The 26,910-nt window shown below is 46.9% G+C and overlaps 1 long non-coding RNA gene across 2 annotated transcripts in view; it reads left to right on the top strand.

Moving 5' to 3' along the window:
* The window catches only part of LOC134987235 (uncharacterized), a 149,034-nt gene extending 124,917 nt beyond the window's left edge, over positions 1-24,117 (top strand). For both annotated transcript variants that reach the window (XR_010192942.1, XR_010192936.1), the window contains one exon: positions 23,578-24,117. This is a non-coding gene — a long non-coding RNA (uncharacterized LOC134987235). The remainder of the gene's footprint in view (positions 1-23,577) is intronic.
* Positions 24,118-26,910: the final 2,793 nt, after the last annotated feature.

Below are 26,910 nucleotides of genomic sequence, written 5' to 3'. Positions count from 1 at the left end.
AGTGTCATACTAGTTGTTACGAGTATACTACTATCTCTTTATCAACCAGTGTACAGTGCGGTAGTTCACGGCTGTGGCTACCTCTGTGTCGGCAGTCGGCAGGCAGTCCGTCCATCCATAATTGTATTATTATTATAATATATACCACCTAACCGTGGTTTTTTTTTCATTCTTTATACCGTCATAGTGTCATACTAGTTGTTACGAGTATACTACTATCTCTTTATCAACCAGTGTACAGTGCGGTAGTTCACGGCTGTGGCTACCTCTGTGTCGGCAGTCGGCAGGCAGTCCGTCCATCCATAATTGTATTATTATTATAATATATACCACCTAACCGTGGTTTTTTTTTCATTCTTTATACCGTCGTCATAGTGTCATACTAGTTGTTACGAGTATACTACTATCTCTTTATCAACCAGTGTACAGTGCGGTAGTTCACGGCTGTGGCTACCTCTGTGTCGGCAGTCGGCAGGCAGTCCGTCCATCCATAATTGTATTATTATTATAATATATACCACCTAACCGTGGTTTTTTTTTCATTCTTTATACCGTCGTCATAGTGTCATACTAGTTGTTACGAGTATACTACTATCTCTTTATCAACCAGTGTACAGTGCGGTAGTTCACGGCTGTGGCTACCTCTGTGTCGGCAGTCGGCAGGCAGTCCGTCCATCCATAATTGTATTATTATTATAATATATACCACCTAACCGTGGTTTTTTTATACCACCTAACCGTGGCAGTCCGTCCATAATTGTATACTAGTAAACTATCCAATCCATCCATCTCCATTGTTTACCTGAGGTGCCTTTTAGTTCTGCCTATAAAATATGGAGAACAAAAAAGTTGAGGTTCCAAAATTAGGGAAAGATCAAGATCCACTTCCACCTCGTGCTGAAGCTGCTGCCACTAGTCATGGCCGAGACGATGAAATGCCAGCAACGTCGTCTGCCAAGGCCGATGCCCAATGTCATAGTACAGAGCATGTCAAATCCAAAACACCAAATATCAGTAAAAAGCCTCTTTTTTTCTTTGCGTCATGTGCTGTTTGGGGAGGGTTTTTTGGAAGGGACATCCTGCGTGACACTGCAGTGCCACTCCTAGATGGGCCCGGTGTTTGTGTCGGCCACTAGGGTCGCTTATCTTTCTCACACAGTCAGCTACCTCATTGCGCCTCTTTTTTTCTTTGCGTCATGTGCTGTTTGGGGAGGGTTTTTTGGAAGGGACATCCTGCGTGACACTGCAGTGCCACTCCTAGATGGGCCCGGTGTTTGTGTCGGCCACTAGGGTCGCTTATCTTACTCACACAGCGACCTCGGTGCAAATTTTAGGACTAAAAATAATATTGTGAGGTGTGATGTGTTCAGAATAGGCTGAAAATGAGTGTAAATTATGTTTTTTGAGGTTAATAATACTTTGGGATCAAAATTACCCCCAAATTCTATGATTTAAGCTGTTTTTTAGGGTTTTTTGAAAAAAACACCCGAATCCAAAACACACCCGAATCCGACAAAAATAATTCGGTGAGGTTTTGCCAAAACGCGTTCGAACCCAAAACACGGCCGCGGAACCGAACCCAAAACCAAAACACAAAACCCGAAAAATTTCAGGCGCTCATCTCTAGCAAACACGTTTGCAAAATTCTACAAAATTGATACCCTGGCTGAGGAGGACCTTGAGTTCTCTCATTCGGTGCTGCAAAGTCATCCGCACTCTCCCGCCCGTTTGGGAGCTTTGGTATAATCCCCATGGTCCTTACGGAGTCCCCAGCATCCACTAGGACGTTAGAGAAAATAAGATTTTACTCACCGGTAAATCTATTTCTCGTAGTCCGTAGTGGATGCTGGGCGCCCGTCCCAAGTGCGGACTGTCTGCAATACTTGTATATAGTTATTGTTAACTAAAAGGGTTATGGTTGAGCCATCTGTTGAGAGGCTCTGTTATGTTCATACTGTTAACTGGGTATAATATCACGAGTTATACGGTGTGATTGGTGTGGCTGGTATGAGTCTTACCCGGGATTCAAAATCCTTTCCTTATTGTGTCAGCTCTTCCGGGCACAGTATCCTTACTGAAGTCTGGAGGAGGGTCATAGTGGGAGGAGCCAGTGCACACCAGGTAGTCCTAATTCTTTCTTAGCTGTGCCCAGTCTCCTGCGGAGCCGCTATTCCCCATGGTCCTTACGGAGTCCCCAGCATCCACTACGGACTACGAGAAATAGATTTACCGGTGAGTAAAATCTTATTTTTTATGAATTTTCCTGCGCATCTGCTGCCCTCCATCTGCGAGTCAGCTCACAGTAATCTCAGCCACAGCTTGATTGACAAGCTACTGTATGGCATTTGGGAGGCGGAGAAGGGGTGTTCCTGGCCAGAGTTCCCAGAAACGGGGGCATTTTCCGAGATGTCAGATTAATCAGCCTGGCCAAACCTGCAACTATTGCAACCGATGGTCGTGATGGTGATTCGAGGTAGCGTCTACAGGCGCTGAACTCGGATCACAAATGCAATGCAGGAGGTGTCTATTTCACATAGACAGAATTGCATGCATGTGTGCGGCTCTGCAATTCCGTCCATCTCTGAATCATGCCCATTACAGGTACATATCATTTGTCTCGCCACGAACGTCGATTGGATACTTTGCTTGACTTTCTTTCTAATAACATTATGAATATATGACATTATTTCTAATAGGTTTTTCATTAATTAAACTAGGAAGGTATAGCCTGACACTTTTACATCAGTTTTTCTGTATCATCAATTATGACTTAGTTGCTGGCACCATTAATTCAGCTTTCCTTTATCACGATACAAATGAGAGCTTCCACAGCATATTATTCACAGTTGTCAGATCTAACATACAGTAGTAACTCTTCTAATTATCCTACAATGCAGCAAATGCTTACAGTGCACTGTTATCTCACAGTATCTGTGTATTGGATCACACTGCTGCCTGCAGTATGAAGACGAGAGAGCTGGGAAATAATCCCAGGCAGTTCAGGACCCTGCACCTGTGCAATGGATCTGACAGACACCGGGACTGGCGCATGCGTACAAGCGGTCGTGCGACTGCGCATGCGCAAAACACCAGCTTTCTACTGACTGCATCGGCTGCAGCCCATAAAGTCCAGGTAGGGCTGCCCAAAAGGCAGGGAGTGGCTTCCCATAGGAAGCACCCTCTCTGTTAATCGCTGTCCGGACTGGCAGTCCCAGAGGAAGGAAACACCACCCCCTAGGACTGCCTGCCCTGTGTGTGATTGGCAGGTAGCACTTCCAATGGGAAGTCACTGCCAGGCACAGTGTAGCCAGTGCAGTCACGGCTGTCTCAATGAGGTGGCAGATTTTAATAGTGGGGCTGCCCTAGGCAAAATCCAACACTAGTAACTAGTATCTATCATTGGAGGCCATTCATATTTATACACTGCAATTTAGATTTGTGCTAGGATTCATCCCTCCCAAATCTAAATTTGTTGGCACTTGTTAAATCTGTTGTACTGTAGTGTAACATGGATTTGCCAAGGTGCAAAGTTACTTACTTGTTTCTTGCTTTGCTCCCAACCAGGGCCATAACTAGGGGTGTGTGTGGTGGTGGTGCCTGGAATGGGATCCCGCAGCCAGTACCACTGCTGAATGGGATCCCGCAGCCAGGAGTACCGCTGAATGGGATCCTGCTAAACGGGATCCTGCAGCCAGTAGCACTGCTGAATGGGATCCTGCAGTCAGTTGCACAGCTGAATGGGATCCTGCAGCCAGTAGCACTGCTGCAAAGCCATCTAAGGGATGCTCCAGGCACACATCCATCAGCCTGTAGAGCTGTCCACAGCTTTCTAAGGATGCACTGGGCAGTGTTCTACTTCCTAGTGCCGGCTGTCTTGCCCTCTAGGTGTGACATCATGGATTTGGGGGTGGGGCCAGCACAGTGCAGCATAGAGCCTTGCCCCTCCCCTGCTCCCAACTCTGAATTGGCTCCAGCAGTATAGCATTTGTGTTTTCCCACAATCAAAAAGTGATCCCCAACATTTGCTTTATGAGGTTACAGTATGCTGTGTTTATAGCAGGCAGCAGACGAACATCTCCTGTTTCAAGAAGATTTTCACTACATGCCACTAATTTATCTGTAACTATATTTTACAATAAAAACTTATATATTTTTATGAAGTGAAACATTCTGATTTTATTTCAATATGTAATGCTTTCAAACGGGTTCAGTAGGAAGATCCAGCACACAGGATCCCGGCGTTCGACATACCGGCGTCAGAATCCTGATCATGAAAAAGCCAACAGGGGTGTGTAAGGGGTGTTATACCCTCTCCCCTACCCCCTAACCCTCCCTACCCGCAGCCTAAGCCTAACCTCCCCACTTAGTGCCTAACCCTAACCAACCCCCGGAGAAGCCTAACCCTAACCCCCCCCCCCCGCTGCCTAAACCTAACCCTCCACCCCCAAGCCTAACCCTAATCCCCCCCTCCCTGCTCTCTTATGGTCCAGTGGTGCAAGTGTGCGAGTACGGTCAGGTATGGCGTACCCATAAGAATTTGGCAGCGGGTACGCCGTCCCACTACCCGCACACACCTCCTGCAGTTTCCCCTCCTAGCTCAGGCACCCGTACCATCACTACTCTCTCATCATCCCTGCCCTCAAAGTTAATCTCTCCTCATCACTACAGCAACCCTGATAATCTCATTCACATCTCTCCCACAAACTCATACCCCCTATCCTGTGCCCTCTGGAATGCCAGATCTGTTTGTAATAAACTGGTCCCCACTCATGACCTTTTCATTTCCAACTCCCTACACATACTAGTCATTACTAAAACTTGGATTACGCCCTCTGACACTACTTCTCCTGCTGCTCTCTCTGCTGGGGGCCTCAGATTCACACACACACCCCGACCTGCGGGTCGCCACTGGGGTGGTGTTGGGGTCCTTTTACCTTCTAGTTACTCCTACCAACTCATACCACCAGAACCATCCCTTACATTCTCTACATTTGAGGTCCATGCCATACGCCTCTTCCAACCAGTCCATCTTAGAGTAGCTGTCATTTACCGCCCCCCTGGCACTGCTTCCAAATTCATCGACAACTTTGCTTCCTGGCTTCCTCACTTCCTCTCTTCTGACATTCCCTCCATTATCCTAGGCGATTTCAACATCCCTATTGACATCCCCACACAATCCCCTGCCTCTAAACTCCTTAACCTCACCTCTTTACTTGGTCTCTCCCAGTGGACCTCCTCACCCTCCCATGTGAATGGGAGCTCACTGGATCTGGTCTTCACTCACCGCTGTGATATTTCTGATTTTTCCAACTCCCCATTTCCCCTCTCTGACCACCACCTGCTCTCCTTTAACCTATCTCTCTCGACTTCCCCATCTCTACTTCCTAAGGCTACCATCACCAAGCGTAACATTGAAGCTATTGACACCACATTCCTTTCCTCCCTGTTTGACTCACTTCTCTCTCCTATTCTCTCATGCCCTTAACAAGCCACTTCCACATACAATGCATCCCTTACTTCTGCTCTTGACTCTGTTGCTCCACCAACCACTATTCACCCTTGCAAATTAACACCTCAACCCTGGCACACCAAATGCACCAGATATCTGCAAAAATGCTCACGTACTGCTGAGCGACACTGGAGGAAATCACGCTCTAAGGCAGACTTCCTCCATTTCAAACTTATGCTCTCATCCTTCAGTGCTGCCCTTTCTATTGCTAAACAGTCATACTTCAAGAACCTCATCTCCTCCCAGTCTTCCAACCCCCGGCGCCCCTTTGCCACTCTCAACTCACTCCTCTGCCCACCTCCACCTCGTCTCCCCTCCTCACTCTCTGTTCTTGACTTTGCCACTTACTTCACATCCAAAATTGACTCCATACGTCAGGACATCACATCACACCAGACCATCAGTAACCAGCCTTCTCCCATCCCTTACCAACCCTCGCACCTACTCTGACATTTTTCTCCCATGCATCTGGAGAGGAAGTCATGGCCCTCATTCGTTCCTGTCCCCTCACCACCTCCCCACTTGAACCTATCCCCTCCCGCCTCCTCCGCTACCTCTCTCCTTCTGCTTGTTCCCATCTTTACCACCTTCTCAATCTCTCCCTCTCATCAGGCACTGTCCCATCTGCCTTCAAGCATGCACTCATCTCTCCTATTCTTAAAAAACCTACCCTTGATCCAAACACTCTCTCCAACTACCGACCCATCTCTCTCCTCCCTTTTGCCTCCAAACTCCTTGAGCGTATTGTCTACAACCGCCTTACTTCCTTTCTTTCCTCACACTCACTGCTTGACCCATTCCAGTCTGGCTTCCGTCCTCTCCACTCCACTGAAACTGCCCTTACAAAGGGCAGTTTCAGTGGAGTGAAACTGCCCTTACAAAGGGTGGTCTTCAGTATGCCGAATGTCGGGATCCCGGCGCACATTATACCGGCGTCGGAATCCCGACAGCTATTCTCCCTCGCCGGTATGCTGGTCGCCGGGAGCCAGAGCGCCGGCATACTGTACTACACCCCTTACTAAAGTATGCAATGACCTCCTTGCTGCTAAATCTAAGGGACACTACTCTCTACTTATGCTACTTGATCTCTCTGCTGCTTTTGACACTGTGGACCATCCTCACCTACTGCAAATCCTTCACTCCATTGGTCTGCGTGACACTGCCCTCTCTTGGCTGTCCTCCTACCTTTCTGACCGTTCATTCTCTGTCTCCTCTCATGACTCCACCTCCCCCTCACTTCCACTAACTGTAGGGGTACCCCAAGGTTCTGTCCTTGGTCCTCTTCTCTTCTCTCTCTATACGTCCTCACTAGGTAAGCTCATTAGTTCTTTTGGTTTCCAATATCATTTCTATGCTGATGACACCCAAATCTATCTTTCCTCTCCAGACCTCTCCCCTGCTCTCCTCACTCGTATCTTCAACTGTCTCTCTCCTACCTCTTCCTGGATGTTCCAGCGCTTTCTTAAACTTAACATGTCTAAGACCGAGCTGATCATCTTCCCTCCCTCCCGCATAACCTCACCTCCTACAATCTCATTATCTATTGATGGCACTACTATCTCCTCTAGCCCCCAAGTGCGCTGTCTTGGAGTAATCCTTGACTCCTCCCTCTCCTTCAAACCACACATTCAGCACCTCTCACAAAGCTGCCGTTTTCATCTAAAAAATATTTTCAGGATCAGACCCTTTCTGACCCAGGATGCTACTAAGACTCTTATCCACTCACTGGTCATCTCCAGACTGGACTACTGTAATCGCCTCCTGACTGGCATTCCTGACAAATACCTCTCTCCACTCCAATCTATCCTCAATGCTGCTGCCCGGCTCATCTTCCTCACCAAATGCACTACGTCCACCTCTCCTCTCTTACTAGACCTTTACTGGCTCCCCTTCCCTTTCAGAATCCATTTCAAGCTTCTCACACTTGCTTACAAAGCCCTCACCCACTCCTCTCCCATCTACATCTCTGACCTTATCTCCCTTTACACTCCCACCCGTCCTCTTCGCTCTGCTAATGCACATCGACTCTCCTGCCTACGGATTACTTCCTCCCACTCCTACCTCCAAGATTTTTCACGTGATGCACCACTTCTCTGGAATTTCCTACCTCTCCCCTTCAGACTCTCCACCTCTCTACAAAACTTCAAACGGGCTCTCAAGACCCACTTCTTTAGAAAACCCAGCCAAATCTCATCCTAACCCTCTGTTCTACACTCTCTATGTACCCCATCTGTGTCACCCCTGTCTGTCTACCCCTCCACTTTAGAATGTAAGCTCTCACGAGCAGGGCCCTCTTCCCTCATGTGCTTATCCTTTCTTAATTTAATAGTCTTCAACTGCACCAAATCCAGCAGTCTTCTGCCACCTGATACTTATTCCAGTGTCATCTGCTGATGTAACTATGTTCATTTACCCTGTACTTGTCCTATACTGTCATCAACTGTAAGTTGCTGTTTTCCTGTTTGATTATTTGTTTATGTACTCTGTAATTGGGGGCTGCGGAACCCTTGTGGCACCATTTAAATAAAGGATGATAATAATAATAATAATAATAATAATAAAAAAAGCACACCAGTTTAGGGAGAGAGGAGAGCACAGCATGCACCTCTCCTCTCCTGCATGACACAGGGACAGTCCGGTGGCCGCGGCGTGCACTGAAACGCTGGTTCGTGAGTCAATCAGAGCTCACGGACCGGCAGCCAATCAGGAGCTGCCGCTGCCGGACCGCGAGCCCTTATTGGCTCGCGGACCGGCACCAGATCTAAAATATGGGATGCCTCCACAGGAGGATGCGGAGACCGGACTGAGGGCAGGAAGGGCACGTACTGTGCTCTCCTCTCACCAGCAGAAGCAGAAGAAGACGACAGTGCTGTGAGTTGCACTGCTGGGGCATATCTGGCACTCTGGGGGCATGTGTATTTGTCTAGAAGGGGTTATGATTCCGCACAAGTCAACCAAAATGACCTGAAATGAAGTAGACCAAGAATAGTATTATATCTTACTCAGGAAAGTCTTCCTAAATTAATGTGACTTGGTGGTGCGCCTGGAGCCAGTGACAAATATCTTATTTCAAATAAGGCATGTGTATTTGGCAAAGTGGGAGCATATCTGGCACTGTGTGGGCATATCTGGCACTGTGGGGGCATATGTTTATCTGGTACGGTGGGGGCATATCTGGTATTTGTGGATCTGGCACTGTGGGGCATTTGTGCATCTGTCACTGTGGGGTATTTGTGCATCTGGCACGGTGGGGGCGTATCTGGCACTGTGGGGGCATATGTGTATCTGCCCCCTCCCATATGTATCACGCCCCCATTTTCATTGGCCACATCCCATGTGGCATTTGGCCACACCCATTTTTGGCCGTGCGCGCTTTCGGCGCGTGCACACAGTGCCTATAGGACATTTTTTCTACTTGCACCACTGCTCTTACCCTAACTCTCCCGGGTGCAGCCTAACCCTAACCCTCCCCTTGCAGCCTAAACCAAAGTCACTCCCCCTCGGCTTTCCTCTCCAGCGCCGCAGTGTCTGGACGTTCAGCATCCCGGCTGTTGGGATCCCAATGCTGGGATGTGTACCTATTCTGGATGCCAATATCGGCATTCCGAATAGTGTCGGGATTCCCGCATCGGTATACATTACTGACTGCTGGGATCCTGACTGCATCCCTTTCAAACTATTGAGGTCAGTTGTATGTAAGTTCTGGGATACGGTATATGTTTTATACAGATATTGGAAAGACGCATTAAAAATCACAGAACAATATAACATTTAAAATATATATTGTAGATTATAGGAACTATGGACCTAATTTATGTTAGTACACAATGGAGCGATTATCAGTAGACTACACATGTGCCGCAATCGCTCAGTGCACATGTCAGATTTACACACACATACAGTGCATCCGGAAAGTATTCACAGTGCTTCACTTTTTCCACATATTGTTATGTTACAGCCTTAATCCAAAATGGAATAAATTAATTTTTCCCCTCAAAATTCTACACACAATACCCCATAACGACAACGTGAATGCTATAGCACTGAGAGAGTGACCATCGGGTTCTTGGTCACCTCCCTGACTAGGGCCCTTCTCTGGGGCCTCTCTAGAGAGGAGGGGACCCGTGTGCAGACTCCGTGTGTGGGCCCCCTCCTCTCCCGTAGCCATCGCGCCGCTGCTAGCGCTCTGAGCGCTGTAGACTCTGGTACAGTGGCAGAGTATACAGCGCATGCGCAGGACTCCGAAAAATGCCCACTGCGCCATTTTTTTGGAGTCCTGCGTATGCGCTGTAGACTCTGGCAATGTGCCAGAGTCTCTAGTGGTCAGTGCGCTAGCAAAGGCGCAATGGCTACGGGAGAGGAGGGGGCCCAAACACGGTCAGCGATGTACTCCGGAAAGGTAAGTACTGTATAGGAGAAATGGGTGCAGTGTGTACAGTGTGGGGCCCCCCCCCCTGGATTCAGGGGCCTATGTGCACCGCACACACTGCACCCATTATAGAAACGCCAATGGCCCTTCTACCCCGATCGCTCAGTTTAGACGGCCGACCATCTCTAGGAATAGTCATGGAGGTTCCAAACTTCTTCCATTTACAGATGATGGAGGCCACTGTGCTCATTGGGACCTTCAAAGCAGCAGATATTTTTCTGTACCCTTACCAAGATTTGTGCCTCAAGACAATCCTGTCTCGGAGGTCTACAGACTATTCCTTTAACTTCATGATTGGTTTGTGCTCAGACATGCACTGTAAAGTGTGGGACCTTACAAACAGGTGTGTAGCTTTCCAAATCATGTCCAATCAACTGAATTTACCACAGGTGGACTCCAATTAAGCTGTAGAAACATCTCAATGATAATCAGTGGAAACAAGATGCACCTGAGCTCAGTTTTGAGCTTCATGACAAAGGCAGATCCAGCCAGCCCTTTTGTCTCCTGTGCCAGTCCTCTTCTGTCTCTCCAGCCAACCTCCCAGTATCTCTCCTGCTCCAGCCAGCCCCCTACTGTCTCTCCAGCACCCCTTCTATCTCTCCAGTCAGCCCTCCTATCTCAACAGCCACTTTCTGCATCTGCAGCTGGCACCCCTTTTGCCTCTCTCTAGCCAGCACCCCTTCTGTCTCTTGAGCCGGCATCGCTTCTATCTCTCCAGCAAGCATGCCTTCTGTCTCTCCAGCCAGCACCCCTTTTGTGTCTATAACCAGCACCTCTTCTGTCTCTCCAGCCAACCCCCCAGTGTCTCTCCAGCTCCAGCCAGCCTCCTCCTGTCTCTCCAGATAGCTCCCTACTGCCTTTCCAGCCAGAAAACGGTTAATTACCGCTAACAAACAGCCTCTTCCTGTCAATAAGCATGCAAATGGCTGTGTGATTAGAATTTTTGTACCAGCCTGTCGCTGTCCGGCGATGCCTGTTGTTGTTTGCCGATGCGCGTGCGCATTGCGGTGCATACGCATGCGCCGTTAATAGCACAGCAGCGATCAGATCTGAATCACACCCTACATGAAGTTACGTGTAATTGTCAGAGAAGTAACTTAATTAACTTAATTGAATAGTGTCGCTAAACACGGAATGGGAGGAGAGGTGCCCGCAAAGAGCAGGAGATGGTGGCAGCCGACTCCATTGCCTCCCACAGTTACGCCTCTGGATCCAGATAGGAATGATATATCGCACAATGGGCCTAATTCAGACCTTATCGCCCTTCGCCGCCCAGCCTGAGTGAATACCCGCCCTGTGCATGTCTGCGTACGCCTTGTGAAAAGTTTTGCAAACGCCGGTCAGCTGCAAATCTGTTCACAACTCACTCACCATCTAATGTTTTTTTCCAGTCTGTGCGTAGCCCAGGACCTACTCCTACAGTGCGATAGAATCAGGCTGTTTGGGGCCGAAGCTGACGTCCCACACCCTACCTTAAAACTAGAGATGAGTGGGTTCGGTTTGTCGAGATCCGAACCCCCCCCCCCCCCCCCGAACTTCACATGGTTTACACGGGTCCGAGGCAGCCTCGGTTCTTCCCGCCTAACACGCAAAATCCGAACTGAGGAAAACGTCATCATCCCGCTGTCGGATTCTCGCGAGAATCGGATTCCATATAAAGAGCTGCGCATCGCCGCCATTTTCACTTGTGCATTGTCGATTGAGCGGAGAGGATGTGGCTACGTTCTCTGCCTGAAAAGCTCAATATCTGTGCTCAGTATGCTGCATTGTGATGACCACCAGTATATAGTGTACAGTACAGTAGGCCATTGCTGTATCTTGCAGCTCCGTGTCAGACTCAGTTGTAGTATCCTGATCAGTGCTTAATATCTGTGGTGCATTGCGGTGACTAGTATATAGTAGTACAGTGCTGCATTGTGGTGACCACCAGTATATAGTAGTACAGTACAGTAGGCCATTGCTGTATCTTGCAGCTCCGTGTCAGACTCAGTTCTAGTATCCTGATCAGTGCTCAATATCTGTGCTGCATTGTGGTGACCAGTATATAGTAGTACAGTGCTGCATTGTGGTGACCACCAGTATATAGTAGTACAGTACAGTTGTCCATTGCTGTATCTTGCAGCTCTGTGTCAGACTCAGTTCTATTCTCCTGATCAGTGCTCAATATCTGTGCTGCATTGTGGTGACCAGTATATAGTAGTACAGTGCTGCATTGTGGTGACCATCAGTATATAGTAGTACAGTACAGTAGTCCATTACTGTATCTTGCAGCTCCGTGTCAGACTCAGTTCTATTCTCCTGATCAGTGCTCAAAATCTGTGCTGCATTGTGGTGACCAGCATATAGTAGTACAGTGCTGCATTGTGGTGACCACCAGTATATAGTAGTACAGTACAGTAGTCCACTGCTGTATCTTGCAGCTCCATGTCAGACTCAGTTCTATTCTCCTGATCAGTGCTCAATATCTGTGCTACATTGTGGTGACCACCAGTATATAGTAGTACAGTACAGTAGTCCATTGCTGTATCTTGCAGCTCCGTTTCAGACTCAGTTCTATTCTCCTGATCGGTGCTCAATATCTGTGCTACATTGTGACCAGTATATAGTAGTACAGCGCTGCATTGTGGTGACCACCAGTATATAGTAGTACAGTACAGTACAGTATGCCATTGCTGTATCTTGCAGCTCCATGTCAGACTCAGTTCTAGTATCCTGATCAGTGCTCAATATCTGTACTGCATTGTGGTGACCAGTATATAGTAGTACAGTGCTGCATTGTGGTGACCACCAGTATATAGTAGTACAGTACAGTAGTCCATTGCTGTATCTTGCAGCTCCGTGTCACTTCTAGTATCCTGAACAGTGCTTAATATCTGTGCTCAGTGTCAGTGCTGCATTGTGGTGACTAAAAGTCCAGTGTCTTGTGCTGCATCTTGCTGCTGTAGGGTGCTGTGGTAGTGTCCTGTCACTGTGCATAGGTCATCACCATTCCAGTCACAGTGGTATCTGGTATCTATCTAGCGGTATCTAATTCCAGACATTACTGCCGTCTAATTCCAGATATATTACTGGCATATAATTCCACACATTAAAAAATGGAGAACAAAAATGTGGTGGGTAAAATAGGGAAAGATCAAGATCCACTTCCACTTAGTGCTGAAGCTGCTGCCACTAGTCATGGCAGAGCCGATGAAATGCCATCAACGTTGTCTGCCAAGGCCGATGCCCAAAGTCAGAGCATGTAAAATCCAAAAAACAAAAGTTCAGTAAAATGACCCAAAAATCTAAATTAAAAGCATCTGAGGAGAATCGTAAACTTGCCAATATGCCATTTATGACACGAAGTGGCAAGGAGCGGCTAAGGCACTTTCCTATGTTCCTCATGACTAGTGGGTCAGCTTCACATGAGGATGGAAGCACTCATCCTCCCGCTAGAAAAATGAAAAGAGTTAAGCTGGCAAAAGCACAGCAAAGAACTGTGCATTCTTCTAAATCACAAATCCCCAAGGAGAGTCTAATTGTGTCGGTTGCAATGCCTGACCTTCCCAACACTGGACGGGAAGAGGTGGCTCCTTCCACCATTTGCACGCCCCTGCAAGTGCTGGAAGGAGCACCCACAGTACAGTTCCTGATATTCAAATTGAAGATGTCACTGTTGAAGTGCACCAGGATGAGGATATGGGTGTTGCTGGCGCTGATGGGGAAATTGACCAGGAGGATTCTGATGGAGAGTTGGTTTGTTTAAGTCAGGCACCCGGGGAGACACCTGTTGTCCGTGGGATGAATAAGGCCATTGACATGCCTGGTCAAAATACCAAAAAAATTTCACCTCTTCGGTGTGGAATTATTTCAACAGAAATGCGGACAACTGGTGTCAAGCCGTGTGTTGCCTTTGTCAAGCTGTAATAAGTAGGGGTAAGGACGTTAACCACCTAGGAACATCCTCCCTTATACGTCACCTGGAGCGCATTCATCAGAAGTCATTAACAAGTTCAAAAACTTTGGGTGACAGCGGAAGCAGTCCACTGACAACTAAAGTCCTTCTTCCTCTTGTACCCAAGCTCCTGCAAACCACACCACCAACTCCCTCAGTGTCAATTTCCTCCTTAGACAGGAAAGCCAATAGTTCTGCAGGCCAGATCACTGGCAAGTCTGACGAGTCCTCTCCTGACTGGGATTCCTCCGATGGATCCTTGAGTATAACACCTACTGCTACTGGCGCTGCTGTTGTTGCTGCTGAGAGTCGATCATCATCCCAGAGGGGAAGTCGGAAGACCGCTTGTACTACTTCCAGCAAGCAATTGACTGTCCAACAGTCCTTTGCGAGGAAGATGAAATATCACAGCAGTCATCCTGTTACAAAGCAGATAACGCAGGCCTTGACAGCTGTGTGGGTGTTAAACGTGCATCCAGTATCCGCCGTTAGTTCACAGGGACTTAGAGAATTTCTTGAGGTAGTGTGTCCCCGGTACCAAACAACCATCTAGGTTCCACTTCTCTAGGCAGGCGATACCGAGAATGTACACAGACGTCAGAACAAGAGTCACCAGTGTCCTAAAAAATGCAGTTGTACCCAATGTCCACTTTACCACGGACATGTGGACAAGTGGAGCAGGGCAGACTCAGGACTATATGACTGTGACAGCCCACTGGGTAGATGTATTGCCTCGCGCAGCAAGAACAGCTGCGGCGGCACCAGTAGCAGCATCTCGCAAACGCCAACTCGTTTCTAGGCAGGCTACGCTTTGTATCACCGCTTTCCATAAGAGGCACACAGCTGACAACCTCTTACGGAAATTGAGGAACATCATCGCAGATTGGCTTACACCAATTGGACTCTCCTGGGGATTTGTGACATCGGACAACACCACCAATATTGTGCGTGCATTACATGTGGGCAAATTCCAGCACATCCCATGTTTTGCACATACAATGAATTTGGTGGTGCAGAATTTTTTTAAAAACGGCAGGGGCATGCAAGAGATGCTGTCGGTGGCCCGAAGAATTGCGGCCACCGCATGCCGAAGACTGGAGCACCAGCAAACACTCCTGGAAATTCCCCGCCATCAGCTGAAGCAAGAGGTGGTAACGAGGTGGAATTCAACCCTCTATATGCTTCAGAGGATGGAGGAGCAGCAAAAGGCCATTCAAGCCTATACATCTGCCTACGATATAGGCAAAGGAGGGGGAATGCACCTGACTCAAGGGCAGTGGAGAATGATTTCAACGTTGTGCAAGGTTCTGCAACCCTTTGAACTTGCCACACGTGAAGTCAGTTCAGACACTGCCAGCCTAAATCAGGTCATTCCCCTCATCAGGCTTTTGCAGAAGCAGCTGGAGAGATTAAAGGAGGAGCTAAAATGGAGCGATTCCGTTAGGCATGTGGGACTTGTGGATGGAGCCCTTCATTCGCTTAACCAGGATTCACGAGTGGTCAATCTGTTGAAATCAGAGCACTACATTTTGGCCACGTGTTCGATCCTAGGTTTAAAGCCTATGTTGTATCTCTCTTTCACCTGCTGGTGAGACACTTGTCAAGTCAAGCGGAACGTGACCCGCTAACAGATCCTGTTTAATTTTCTACCGCCACTGGAGCAGCCAGGAAAAGGATCAAATTTCCAAAACCACTGGCTGGCGGTGATGCAGGGCAGTCAGGAGCGAAAACTGACACCTGGTCCAGACTGAAGGACCTGCCAACGATTACTGACATGTCGTCTACTGTCACTGCATATGATTCTGTCACCATTGAAAGAATGGTGGAGGATTATATGAGTGACAGCATCACTGTAGGCATGTCAGACAGTCCGTATGTATACTGGCAGGAAAAAGAGGCAATTTGGAGGCCCTTGCACAAACTGGCTTTATTTTACCTAAGTTGCCCCCCCTCCAGTGTGTACTCCGAAAGAGTGTTTAGTGCAGCCGCTCACCTTGTCAGCAATCGTCGTACGAGGTTACTTCCACAAAATGTGGAGAAGATGATGTTCATCAAAATGAATTATAATCAATTCCTCCGTGGAGACATTTACCAGCAATTGCCTCCAGAAAGTACACAGGGACCTGTGATGGTGGATTCCAGTGGGGACGAATTAGTACTCTGTGAGGAGGGGGATGTACACAGTGAAAGGGGTGAGGAATCGGACGATGAGGAGGAGGTGGACATCTTGCCTCTGTAGAGCCAGTTTGTGCAAGGAGAGATTGATTGCTTCTTTTTTGGTGCGGGCTCAAACCAACCAGTCATTTCAGCCACAGTCGTGTGGTAGACCCTGTCGCTGAAATGATGGGTTTGTTAAAGTGTGCATGTCCTGTTTATACAACATAAGGGTGTGTGGAAGGGCCCAAGGACAATTCCATCTTGCACCTCTTTTTTTATTTATTTGCATCATGTGCTGTTTGGGGCCTATTTTTTTAAGTGCCATCCTGTCTGACACTGCAGTGCCACTCCTAGATGGGCCATGTGTTTGTGCCTACCACTTGGGTTGCTTAGCTTAGTCATCCAGCGACCTCGGTGCAAATTTTAGGACTAAAAATAATATTGTGAGGTGTGAGGTGTTCAGAATAGACTGGAAATTAGTGGAAATTAAGGTTATTGAGGTTAATAATACTATGGGATCAAAATTACCCCTAAAGTCTATGATTTAAGCTGTTTTTGAGGGTTTTTTGAAAAAAAACACCTGAATCCAAAACACACCCGAATCCGACAAAAATTTTTAAGGGAGGATTTGCCAAAACGCGTCCGAATCCAAAACACGGCCGTGGAACCGAATCCAAAACCAAAACACAAAACCCGAAAAATGTCTGGTGCACATCACTACTTAAAACGCTTTGGCACACCTTCATTTTTCCTGATATTCCCAGAAAATGACCAGTTACCACCCCCAAATACAGGCTTCCTGTCAATTAACTTGCGTATACCTAGCGATAAAAAAACCCGCTGGATTCTTTTCGCATTTTGGCCTCATGCGTGTGCACTACGATTCATACACATGGGTAGTTGAACAATAATCGGATGTTTTGCGAATTCGCACAACAGCGATCAGTTCTGAATTAGGCCCAATATATCCTATAGTGTGTACCCAGCTTAAGACAATCATCCAATTAGATGTAGCATCCGATTATCATCATACTCATAATTTCATAACCTGTACCAGGAGTTGAGCGCCCATCTCCTATATGTATCTGTGTCCCACTCTTCATAAGTCACATTTGCGGTAAACTGTACTGTGACCATGCGTCCTGTTTCCACCATTTCTAAAAATTTAAGCATACCTCCCAACTGTCCCGATTTTCGTGGGATAGTCCCTTTTTTTGGGACTGTCTCGCTGTCAGAGAGAGAGAGAGGGCATGCCAGCAGCTCACAGAGCGCTGGGCATGCTCCCTCAGTGACAGAAATGGGTGGGCGTGGCTTGCGATTGCGGCACTCCCGCGAAGCCATGCCCCTTTCCCATGGACCTCGTCCTCTTTTCGGACGCGGGTGCGGCGAAGTTGTCCTGCTCACTGATTCAGAAATGTTGGGAGGTATGCTTAAGCACAAGATGTTACGGAATGTTTGTATTGCCAAACATAGGGGTTCATTCCGAGTTGATTGCTTGCTAACAACTTTTTGCTGTGCTGCGATCAGGTTAAAACTCGGCAAAACTGCGCATGCGTATGGACCGCAATGCGCAGGCACGTTGTACGGGTACAAAGAGGATCGTTGCTGTGTGATGGATTTAATGAAGAATCCATTCGCATAGCCGATCGCAAGGTGATTGACAGAAAGAGGGCGTTTATGGGTGTAACTAACCGTTTTCTGGGAGTGTTTGGAAAAACGAAGGCGTGTCCAAGTGTTTGCAGGGCGGGTGGCTGACATCAATTCCGGAACCAAAAAGTCTGAAGTGATCGCAGCGGCTGAGTAAGTCTAGAGCTACTCAGAAACTGCAACAAACTTTTTTGTGCCGTCGGCTACAAAAGCATTTGCACACTTGCAAAGCAAAAATACACTCCCCCATTGGCGGCGACTATCTGATGGCAGCGCTGCAAAAAGTTGCTAGCGAGCGATCAACTTAGAATGACCCCCATACAGTAAGTGCTGGTTGTATGCATACGCAGAAGTAAAACACACTTTGCATACAACTCAGTATGACCACCTATAAGTGAAATATATTTTGCATAGAAAGAGAGGAACAAAGCTGAGATTTACATTAGTATCAGCAAAGGCGAAACACTATAACATTAACTAATATGGAACAGGTTTAGCAGCGTACAGTATTACATTCCAACGTTGCACAGTGCAAACAAAGGCTTTTATCTCTTTCTTTTTTTTTTTTAAAGGTTACATAGGAGAAATGTATTTGTTTTCCAGGAAATCGTAAATAATTCCCAAATAATCTTTTGTGCCATCCGTTTTTGCTAAACAGCTTCCTTCAGACAGCCTGAACCCCAGTACAGTGTAATATATGAATGAGATTGCTTCACGTGCAATCATAAGATCATAAAATACTGACATTTGTTCAAGGGCATATAATTTAAAACAGTTACTCACGTCAAAGCATATTGCACAGTTTGGAGTGCGCCATTAAGACTTGAAGCAAGCATGCTTCACATTTCATGTACCAAGCTCAAATATATGAGCTATCAAGTCTTTATTTCATCTAAAAATCTAAAATTTATTTGGAGAGAAAAACAGAATAAGCTTTCAAATCGCAGCACTTAAAGAGGTACACCAAAGCTGTACCAATCTGTGCCCGTCACTCATATTGCAAATGGTTTCTCAATAATCTTTAGTACTGGCAGTCTAAAATATTTTTTTCTGTTAACCTGGCATTTGCTAGATTCCCAGGGTATGGCAGCACGTCTTAAAAAGACAAATTCATACTGTTACCATGCTCAAACAAAAAGGTACAATATATGGTACATGTGACACCAGGCAATAATACATACTTGCCTACTTTTGAAAAAGCATTTCAGGGAGATTGTGAAAGTAACACGTATAAGTGCAGACGTGTACTTCTACATCGGAGAGGCGTGCAATGAAAATTACTTACATCCAAATGTAAATGAGGCCCCAAAGTTAATAAGATCTACTTGTTGAAGAAAAGACACAGTTATTTAGCAGGATTTGTTCGTGTACTGTATTCTACAAGAGAATCCATATACTTTAAGTGGCCAGGAGAAACCTTAGTTGAAATGCATGTAGCCATAGGGATCATTGTGCCTTATAACCAATGCAGGGAAATGGCTCTGATTTCTTTTATTTCCCCAAGAATGTAATAGCTACCATCAGGGCAATCGAGAGCTGGGCTGGGCCAGGTACTTTTCAAGGGGCGTGGCCTAATCACAGGAGGTGTGGTCATGTACTTTTAGAAAAAAATACTGAAAAAAATTGTATTTAAAAGCACCTCCATGGCCACACTGCAGCCCAGTACACAGCAGCGTGGTCTGGGCTGAGGAGAAGAGCTGCAGCTGCGGCTGCCAGGTAAGGGGGAGGTGGCCTGGGCCCCTACTGGACCCTCACTGGGCCCCTCCATCAGACCTGGGTCCGTGTAAGTTGTACCATCTCCCCCCCTCTCTCGACACCACTGGTTACCATAATGGGGGTCAGGTACAATCAGGGAGATTGCTGGACTATTCAGGGAGTCAGGGAGATTGCTACTATTTCAGGGAGTCTCCTGCAGAGTGAGGGAGGGTAGGCAACTATGCAATAATAGAGTACATTGCCTTTATTAGCAATACATTGGTGTTAGACATCCAGCAGATTACTATTATATGCTATCCATTAGTTTAAATAATAAATAATGTAATTGTAAAAATGATATGTTACTGGACGAACTTGCCGGGAAATCTGACAGTCATTTAAAATGCTTCGTTCTTTGGCCCAAGTGGCAGAGTTTAGAATAAATTAGCCTGCGCTATTCACCGCTAGGCGGGGAGGAGGGGGGAAAAGAAGGAAGTATTGTGCCAGTAATCCTTCCAGTTGAGAACAATCTCCAGCCACTTTCACTCAAGTTCTCTTCAGCCTCGGCCCTCATGTTTCTGCAGTTTGAGCCCTGCAGTGTCTCTCCAGATTCAGTCAGCCCCCTTGTCTCCTCAACCAGTCCTCTTCTGTCTCTCCAGCCAACCTCCCAGTGTCTCTCCTGCTCCAGCCAGCCCCCTACTGTCTCTCCAGCACCCCTTCTATCTCTCCAGTCAGCCCTCCTTCTATCTCACCAGCCACTTTCTGCATCTGCAGCTGGCACCCCTTTTATCTTTCTAGACAGCACCCCTTCTGTCTCTTGTACCGCCATCGCTTCTATCTCTCCAACAAGCATGCCTTCTGTCTCTCCAGCCAGCACCCCTTTTGTCTCTCTTACCAGCACCCCTTTTGTCTCTCCAGCCAACCCCCAGTGTCTCTCCAGCTCCAGCCAGCCACCTTCTGTCTTTCCAGCCTCCTCCTGTCTCTCCAGTCAGCTCTATTCTGCCTTTCCAGCCAGCACCCCTTCTATCTCTCCAGCTAGCTCCCTACTCCCTATCCCGCCAGCATCCCTTCTGTCTCTCCAACCAGCCCCCCCCCTTTTATCTCTCTAGCCAGCACCCCTTTTGTCTCTCTAGCCAACACCCATTTTGTCTATATAGCCAGCATGCCTTCTGTCTCACCAGTCCCTTTCTGTCACAAGCCAGCCACCCTTCTGTCTTTCTAGCCAGCACCCCTTCTGTCTCTCCAGCCTCCTTCTGTCTCTCCAGTCAGCATCCCTTCTGTCTGTGTAGCCAGCACCACTTCTGTCTCATCATCCTCCATCTGTCTCTCCAGCCAGCACCCCTTCTGTCTTACCAGCCAGCCCCCTTCATTCTCTCCAGCCAGCAACCCTTTCTGTCACTCCAGCCAGCCCCTTTCTGTCTCACCAGCAGCCCCCTTCTATCTTTGCAGCCAGTCCCCCTTCTATCTCTGCAGCCAGCACCCCTTCTGTCTCATCAAGCCAGCACCTCTTTCTGTCTCACCAACCAGCCCTTCTGTCTTCCCAGCTAGCACCACTTCTGTCTCTCCAGACTGCCACTGCTGTTTCACCAGCCCGACCCCCTACTGTCTCTGCAGCCAGCACCCCTTCTGTCTCCAGCCAGCCCCCTTCAGTCTCATAATCCTACATCTTTCTTTCCAGCCAGCACCCCTTTCAGTCTCACAAGCAAGCCACCTTTCTGTCTCACCAACCAGCCCCTTTCTGTGTCTCCAGCCAGCTCCCTTTTGTCTCTCCAGCCAGCACTACTTGACTCTCTCTAGCCAGCCCCCATTCTGTCTCACCAACCAGCCACCCTTCTGTCACTCCTGTCAGCACCCCTTTTTTCTCTCTAGCCAACACCCTTTCTGTCTCTCCAGCCAGCACCCCTTTCTTTCTCTACAGCCATGACCCATTTCTGTCTCTCCAGCCCCCGCAGCCCACATACAGTTATCTTCTTCTGTGTCTTCTGGCTGCAGCTGTCTTCTTCGCACTGTGTCTGGCTTCTCTATCTAACAGCAAAGTGGTGTGCTTGACATCATGACCTTATCTCATAACCTTATCTGTTGCCCCCTATGATCTAAAATTAAGAATATAGTGTTATTATTTACTAGAGAGATAAATAGCTTTAAAAGCAGGCGTAAATATAAATATGAAACATAGAGAGCACCCTAGTGCCACCATACAATACAGTTAGCATCCCTGTGACCACCACACACTACAGAGAGCATTCTAGTGATCACAATGCATTACAGAGAGCATCCTAGAAATGGGTGTTCAGGGCCTAATTCAGAACTGATCGCTGTTGTGTGAATTCACAAAGCGGCCTATTATCGATCGACTGCACATGCATATGGATTATAGCGCGCATGTGCGAGTCCAAACTGTGCAAGAATTCAGTAGCTTTTTTGATCACTAGGTATATGCAAGTTGATTGACAGGAAGCGGTTATTTGGTGGTGGTAACTGCCCGCTTTCTGGGAATGTCAGGAAAAATGCAGGCGTTCCCAAATGTTTTCAGGGAGGGTGTGTGATGTCAGCTCCTGGCCCGATCAGCCTGTTTCTGTTGCACTGTAGGAGTAAGTCCTGGGCTACGCACAGACTGGAAAAATCATTCAATGGTGAGTGAGTTACGAATGGATTTGCAGATGACGGGCATTTGCAAAGATTTTCACACGGCATACGCAGACTTGAACGGGGCGGATTTTCACTATGTCTGGGCGGTGACTATCTTATCCGATCGCAAAGAAGCGATCAGGTCTGAATTAGGCGCTCAGTACAGTGTTTCAACCTAGTGAACATTATACAATAAGCAGAACATCCCAGTGATGGCATACAGTACAGAGTGCTTCCCAGTGGCTTTCATATAGTACAGAGAGCATCCCAGTAGCTGCTCTACAAAACACAGAGCATCCAAGTGTCCAGCAAAATGGAGCATTTTTCCATGCAATCTCCTCCCCTCACCATTAATAATTGCTACCTCAAAATAATGAACTGAAGTATCATTGTAACAACATCATTTCACATAATTAACCCAGAGTCATTAATTCACTGTCTTAATCACTACCAATTTTTCTAACTAAGCCCTTTTTTAACATTAAATACCCTTGACAATAGCAACCCCCCCCCACCCCCACCCCTTCCTTTCCACACTCACCTTTTGCTGATCCGTCTTCCTTTCTGTCACACACAGCACAGCTACAGTATATTGTAGGGAAAGTGAGTCCTGCTATCAGATGAGGGGTAGTGGCCAACAGAGATCAGGTGCGGGCCGTGCGGCCATGCACTAAAGCAATATGTGACACTGCCCCTAGGTGGGAGAGATCGCATTAAAAAGAACTCTATTTGGACAGATGTAGTCTATCTGACTAACCATCCACCCACCACACACAAAGTTACTGTTGGCTATTAAAACTCTTTTTAAAAAAGAAAAAAGATAAGATGGGTGAAAAAAACTCATAAGGCGGCCTCACGAGACCACCGGCCTACCAGAAACCTCCCAGCAAGGCCTAAGGCAAATTCGTCCCATTTATGTATAAGTCAGATTTTCAGAAAATAACTTTTTGTATACTAATCACTTTTCTTTACATATATGTGCATGCTGGCAGCTCCCTGACCCTCTGAGAGTTGATCTCCTTATTTGGTGATATTTGAATATTATAAATGTGCCACCCCCTTCTTGCCACAGATCTCTGTGCAGCCAGTGTCAATACAGACTATTGAGTGGATCCACTTCCTTCTTTTTCTTCTACTGTGCTTGATTTGCAGGTCCACTCCCACTGTACAGATGTGTCCTGATTCACCTATCATTTTTCCACCTTATGCTGTGAGACGGGTACCATGATTCCGAGGTCCTCTAAACAGGGCTATTTGGTGTGATTTTAAAATAGGTGTATGCAGAAACATCTGTATTCTCTCCATCAGCACACATTTCTCCCTCAGCTCCCCATTTTCAGCTAAGCCTTCCTTCCTCCCTCCCTCCCTTTCTCTCTTTCTTTCTTTCTTTCTTTCTTTCTTTCTTTCTTTCTTTCTTTCTTTCTTTCTTTCTTTCTTTCTTTCTTTCTTTCTTTCTTTCTTTCTTTCTTTCTCCATTTGGTTCTTTCCCTTTTTAGCTCTCTATTGCCTCCCAACTGTCCCTCTTTTTTCACCCTCTTATTTTTATATTCTCTCAGCCCGATTTCTCTTTTCTTGCAGTTTTTAAAGAAAGTGACAGCAAGACCACCCAAGCCAATCACATCAGGATGGGAAGTCAACAACCAATTTCTGCAGATGCGTACCAGCCAATAAGATAAAATCCACAATGTAATGATTAGCCCTATACCTATTTCAAGTTTGTCGACACTTAGATTTCTTTTTTACTATTGGTAAAGGGGGGGGGGGGGGTGTTCTGGGCAACTGGAAAGCCCCCTTAAGTGTGTGATTGTGGGGCACACCCATGAATGAAGAGCACTGTGACCACCCTCACTTTTTCAGCTGGGATCCCATGCTTCTGAGGAAGGACGTATGTCCGAAAGCGCTTAAGCAGGGAGATTGGGTGGACGAGAACCTGTGGATTGGAGCTGCCATTTCGAGCTGCTGGAGACATTTGGACTTTGGGACTTTGCGGTGACTATGCCCTAGAGTTTTCTCTTGCTAGCAGTCCATGCCACAGGAATATCCTCGATGTGTTTTATGCTGTTTTTTATCTGATGTCTGTGAGTGTATTTTATTAAATACGTGTTTTAAGAATTTAAAGACGGTGTTGCACTATCACTATCATTCTTTTTTCCAAGTTTTATATGGAGGAGGACTCTTCTTTGAAGTAAAAGCTACTTCACCCACTTTGTGATTATCTACATGCAATTACTACACATCCTTATGTGAGTGGGATCAAGCAAATAAAAAAATAATTTGTTTCAACAGAGTTGCACTATGTTTTGCATGTTTTTTGTATTGTAGTAATACTCAATACCAATTTTCTGTGAGACCGGAAATCCTTGTGATCAATACTGTGTAAGCCTTTTTCTGTTGGTATCCAAATAGCGCCACGTGGAGTCACATTGTATTCTATTATTTTACACGGTTCCAAGGCAGCCTCGGATCTTCCCGTCTTGCTCGGTTAACCCGAGCGCGCCCGAACGTCATCATCCCGCTGTCGTATTCTCGCGAGATTCGTATTGCATATAAAGAGCCGCGCGTCGCCGCCATTTTCACTCGTGTATTGGAGATGATAGCGAGAGGACGTGCCTGCGTTCTCTCAGTTTCTGTGTTCAGTGTGCTGCAAATATCTGTGCTAAGTGTGCTGCAAATATCTGTGCTCAGTGTGCTGCAAATATCTACGTTCTCTGCCTGAAAACGCTCCATATCTGTGCTGCATTGTAGTATATAGTAGGAGGACAGTGCAGAATTTTGCTGACCACCAGTATATATATAGCAGTACGGTACAGTAGTCCATTGCTCTACCTCTGTGTCGTCAAGTATACTATCCATCCATATCTGTGCTGCATTGTAGTTGTGCGCAGTATATAGTAGGAGGACAGTGCAGAATTTTGCTGACCACCAGTATATATATAGCAGTACGGTACAGTAGTCCATTGCTCTACCTCTGTGTCGTCAAGTATACTATCCATCCATATCTGTGCTGCATTGTAGTTGTGCGCAGTATATAGTAGGAGGACAGTGCAGAATTTTTCTGACCACCAGTATATATATATAGCAATACAGTACAGTAGTCCATTGCTCTACCTCTGTGTCGTCAAGTATACTATCCATCCATATCTGTGCTGCATTGTAGTTGTGCGCAGTATATAGAAGGAGGACAGTGCAGAATTTTGCTGACCACCAGTATATATATATATATAGCAGTACGGTACAGTAGGCCATTGCTATTGATATATTACTGGCATATAATTCCACACATTAAGAAATGGAGAACAAAAATGTGGAGGGTAAAATAGGGAAAGATCAAGATCCACTACCACCTCGTGCTGAAGCTGCTGCCACCAGTCATGGCCGAGACGATGAAATGCCATCAACGTCGTCTGCCAAGGCCGATGCCCAATGTTATAGTAGAGAGCATGTAAAATCCAAAAAACAAAAGTTCAGTAAAATGACCCAAAAATTTAATTAAAAGCGTCTGATGAGAAGCGTAAACTTGCCAATATGCCATTTACGACACGGAGTGGCAAGGAATGGCTGAGGCCCTGGCCTATGTTCATGGCTAGTGGTTCAGCTTCACATGAGGATGGAAGCACTCATCCTCTGGCTAGAAAAATGAAAAGACTTAAGCTGGCAAAAGCACAGCAAAGAACTGTGCGTTCTTCTAAATCACAAATCCCCAAGGAGAGTCCAATTGTGTCGGTTGCGATGCCTGACCTTCCCAACACTGGACGGGAAAAGGTGGCGCCTTCCACCATTTGCACGCCCCCTGCAAGTGCTGGAATGAACATCCGCAGTCCAGTTCCTGATAGTCAAATTGAAGATGTCACTGTTGAAGTACACCAGGATGAGGATATGGGTGTTGCTGGAGCTGAGGAGGAAATTGGCAAGGAGGATTCTGATGGTGAGGTGGTTTGTTTAAGTCAGGCACCCGGGGAGTCACCTGTTGTCCGTGGGACGGATATGGCCATTGACATGCCTGGTCAAATTACAAAAAAAATCACCTCTTCGGTGTGGAATTATTTTAACAGAAATGCGGACAACAGGTGTCAAGCCGTGTGTTGCCTTTGTCAAACTGTAATAAGTAGGGGTAAAGACGTTAACCACCTAGGAACATCCTCCCTTATACGTCACCTGGAGCGCATTCATCAGAAGTCATTGACAAGTTCAAAAACTTTGGGTGACAGCGGAAGCAGTCCATTGACAACTAAATCCCTTCCTCTTGTACCCAATCTCCTGCAAACCACACCACCAACTCCCTCAGTGTCAATTTCCTCCTTAGACAGGAACGCCAATAGTCCTGCAGGCCATGTCACTGGCAAGTCTGACGAGTCCTCTCCTGCCTGGGATTCCTCCGATGCATCCTTGAGTGTAATGCCTACTGCTGCTGGCGCTGCTGTTGTTGCTGCTGGGAGTCGATCGTCATCCCAGAGGGGAAGTCGGAAGACCACTTGTACTACTTCCAGTAAGCAATTGACTGTCCAACAGTCCTTTGCGAGGAAGATGAAATATCACAGCAGTCATCCTGCTGCAAAGTGGATAACTCAGGTCTTGGCAGCTGCGGTGGTGTTAAACGTGTGTCCGGTATCCACCGTTAATTCACAGGGAATTAGAGAATTGATTGAGGTACTGTGTCCCCGGTACCAAATACCATCTAGGTTCCATTTCTCTAGGCAGGCGATACCGAGAATGTACACAGACCTCAGAAAAAGAGTCACCAGTGTCCTAAAAAATGCAGTTGTAGCCATTGTCCACTTAACCACGGACATGTGGACAAGTGGAGCAGGGCAGACTCAGGACTATATGACTGTGACAGCCAACTGGGTAGATGTATTGCCTCCCGCAGCAAGAACAGCTGCGGCGGCACCAGTAGCAGCATCTCGCAAACAC

Source organism: Pseudophryne corroboree, chromosome 2 (assembly GCF_028390025.1).
Source record: "Pseudophryne corroboree isolate aPseCor3 chromosome 2, aPseCor3.hap2, whole genome shotgun sequence".
Taxonomy (NCBI): domain Eukaryota; kingdom Metazoa; phylum Chordata; class Amphibia; order Anura; family Myobatrachidae; genus Pseudophryne; species Pseudophryne corroboree.
Note: the sequence above shows the minus strand (reverse complement) of the source record. Positions and strands in the feature narration are given on the sequence as shown.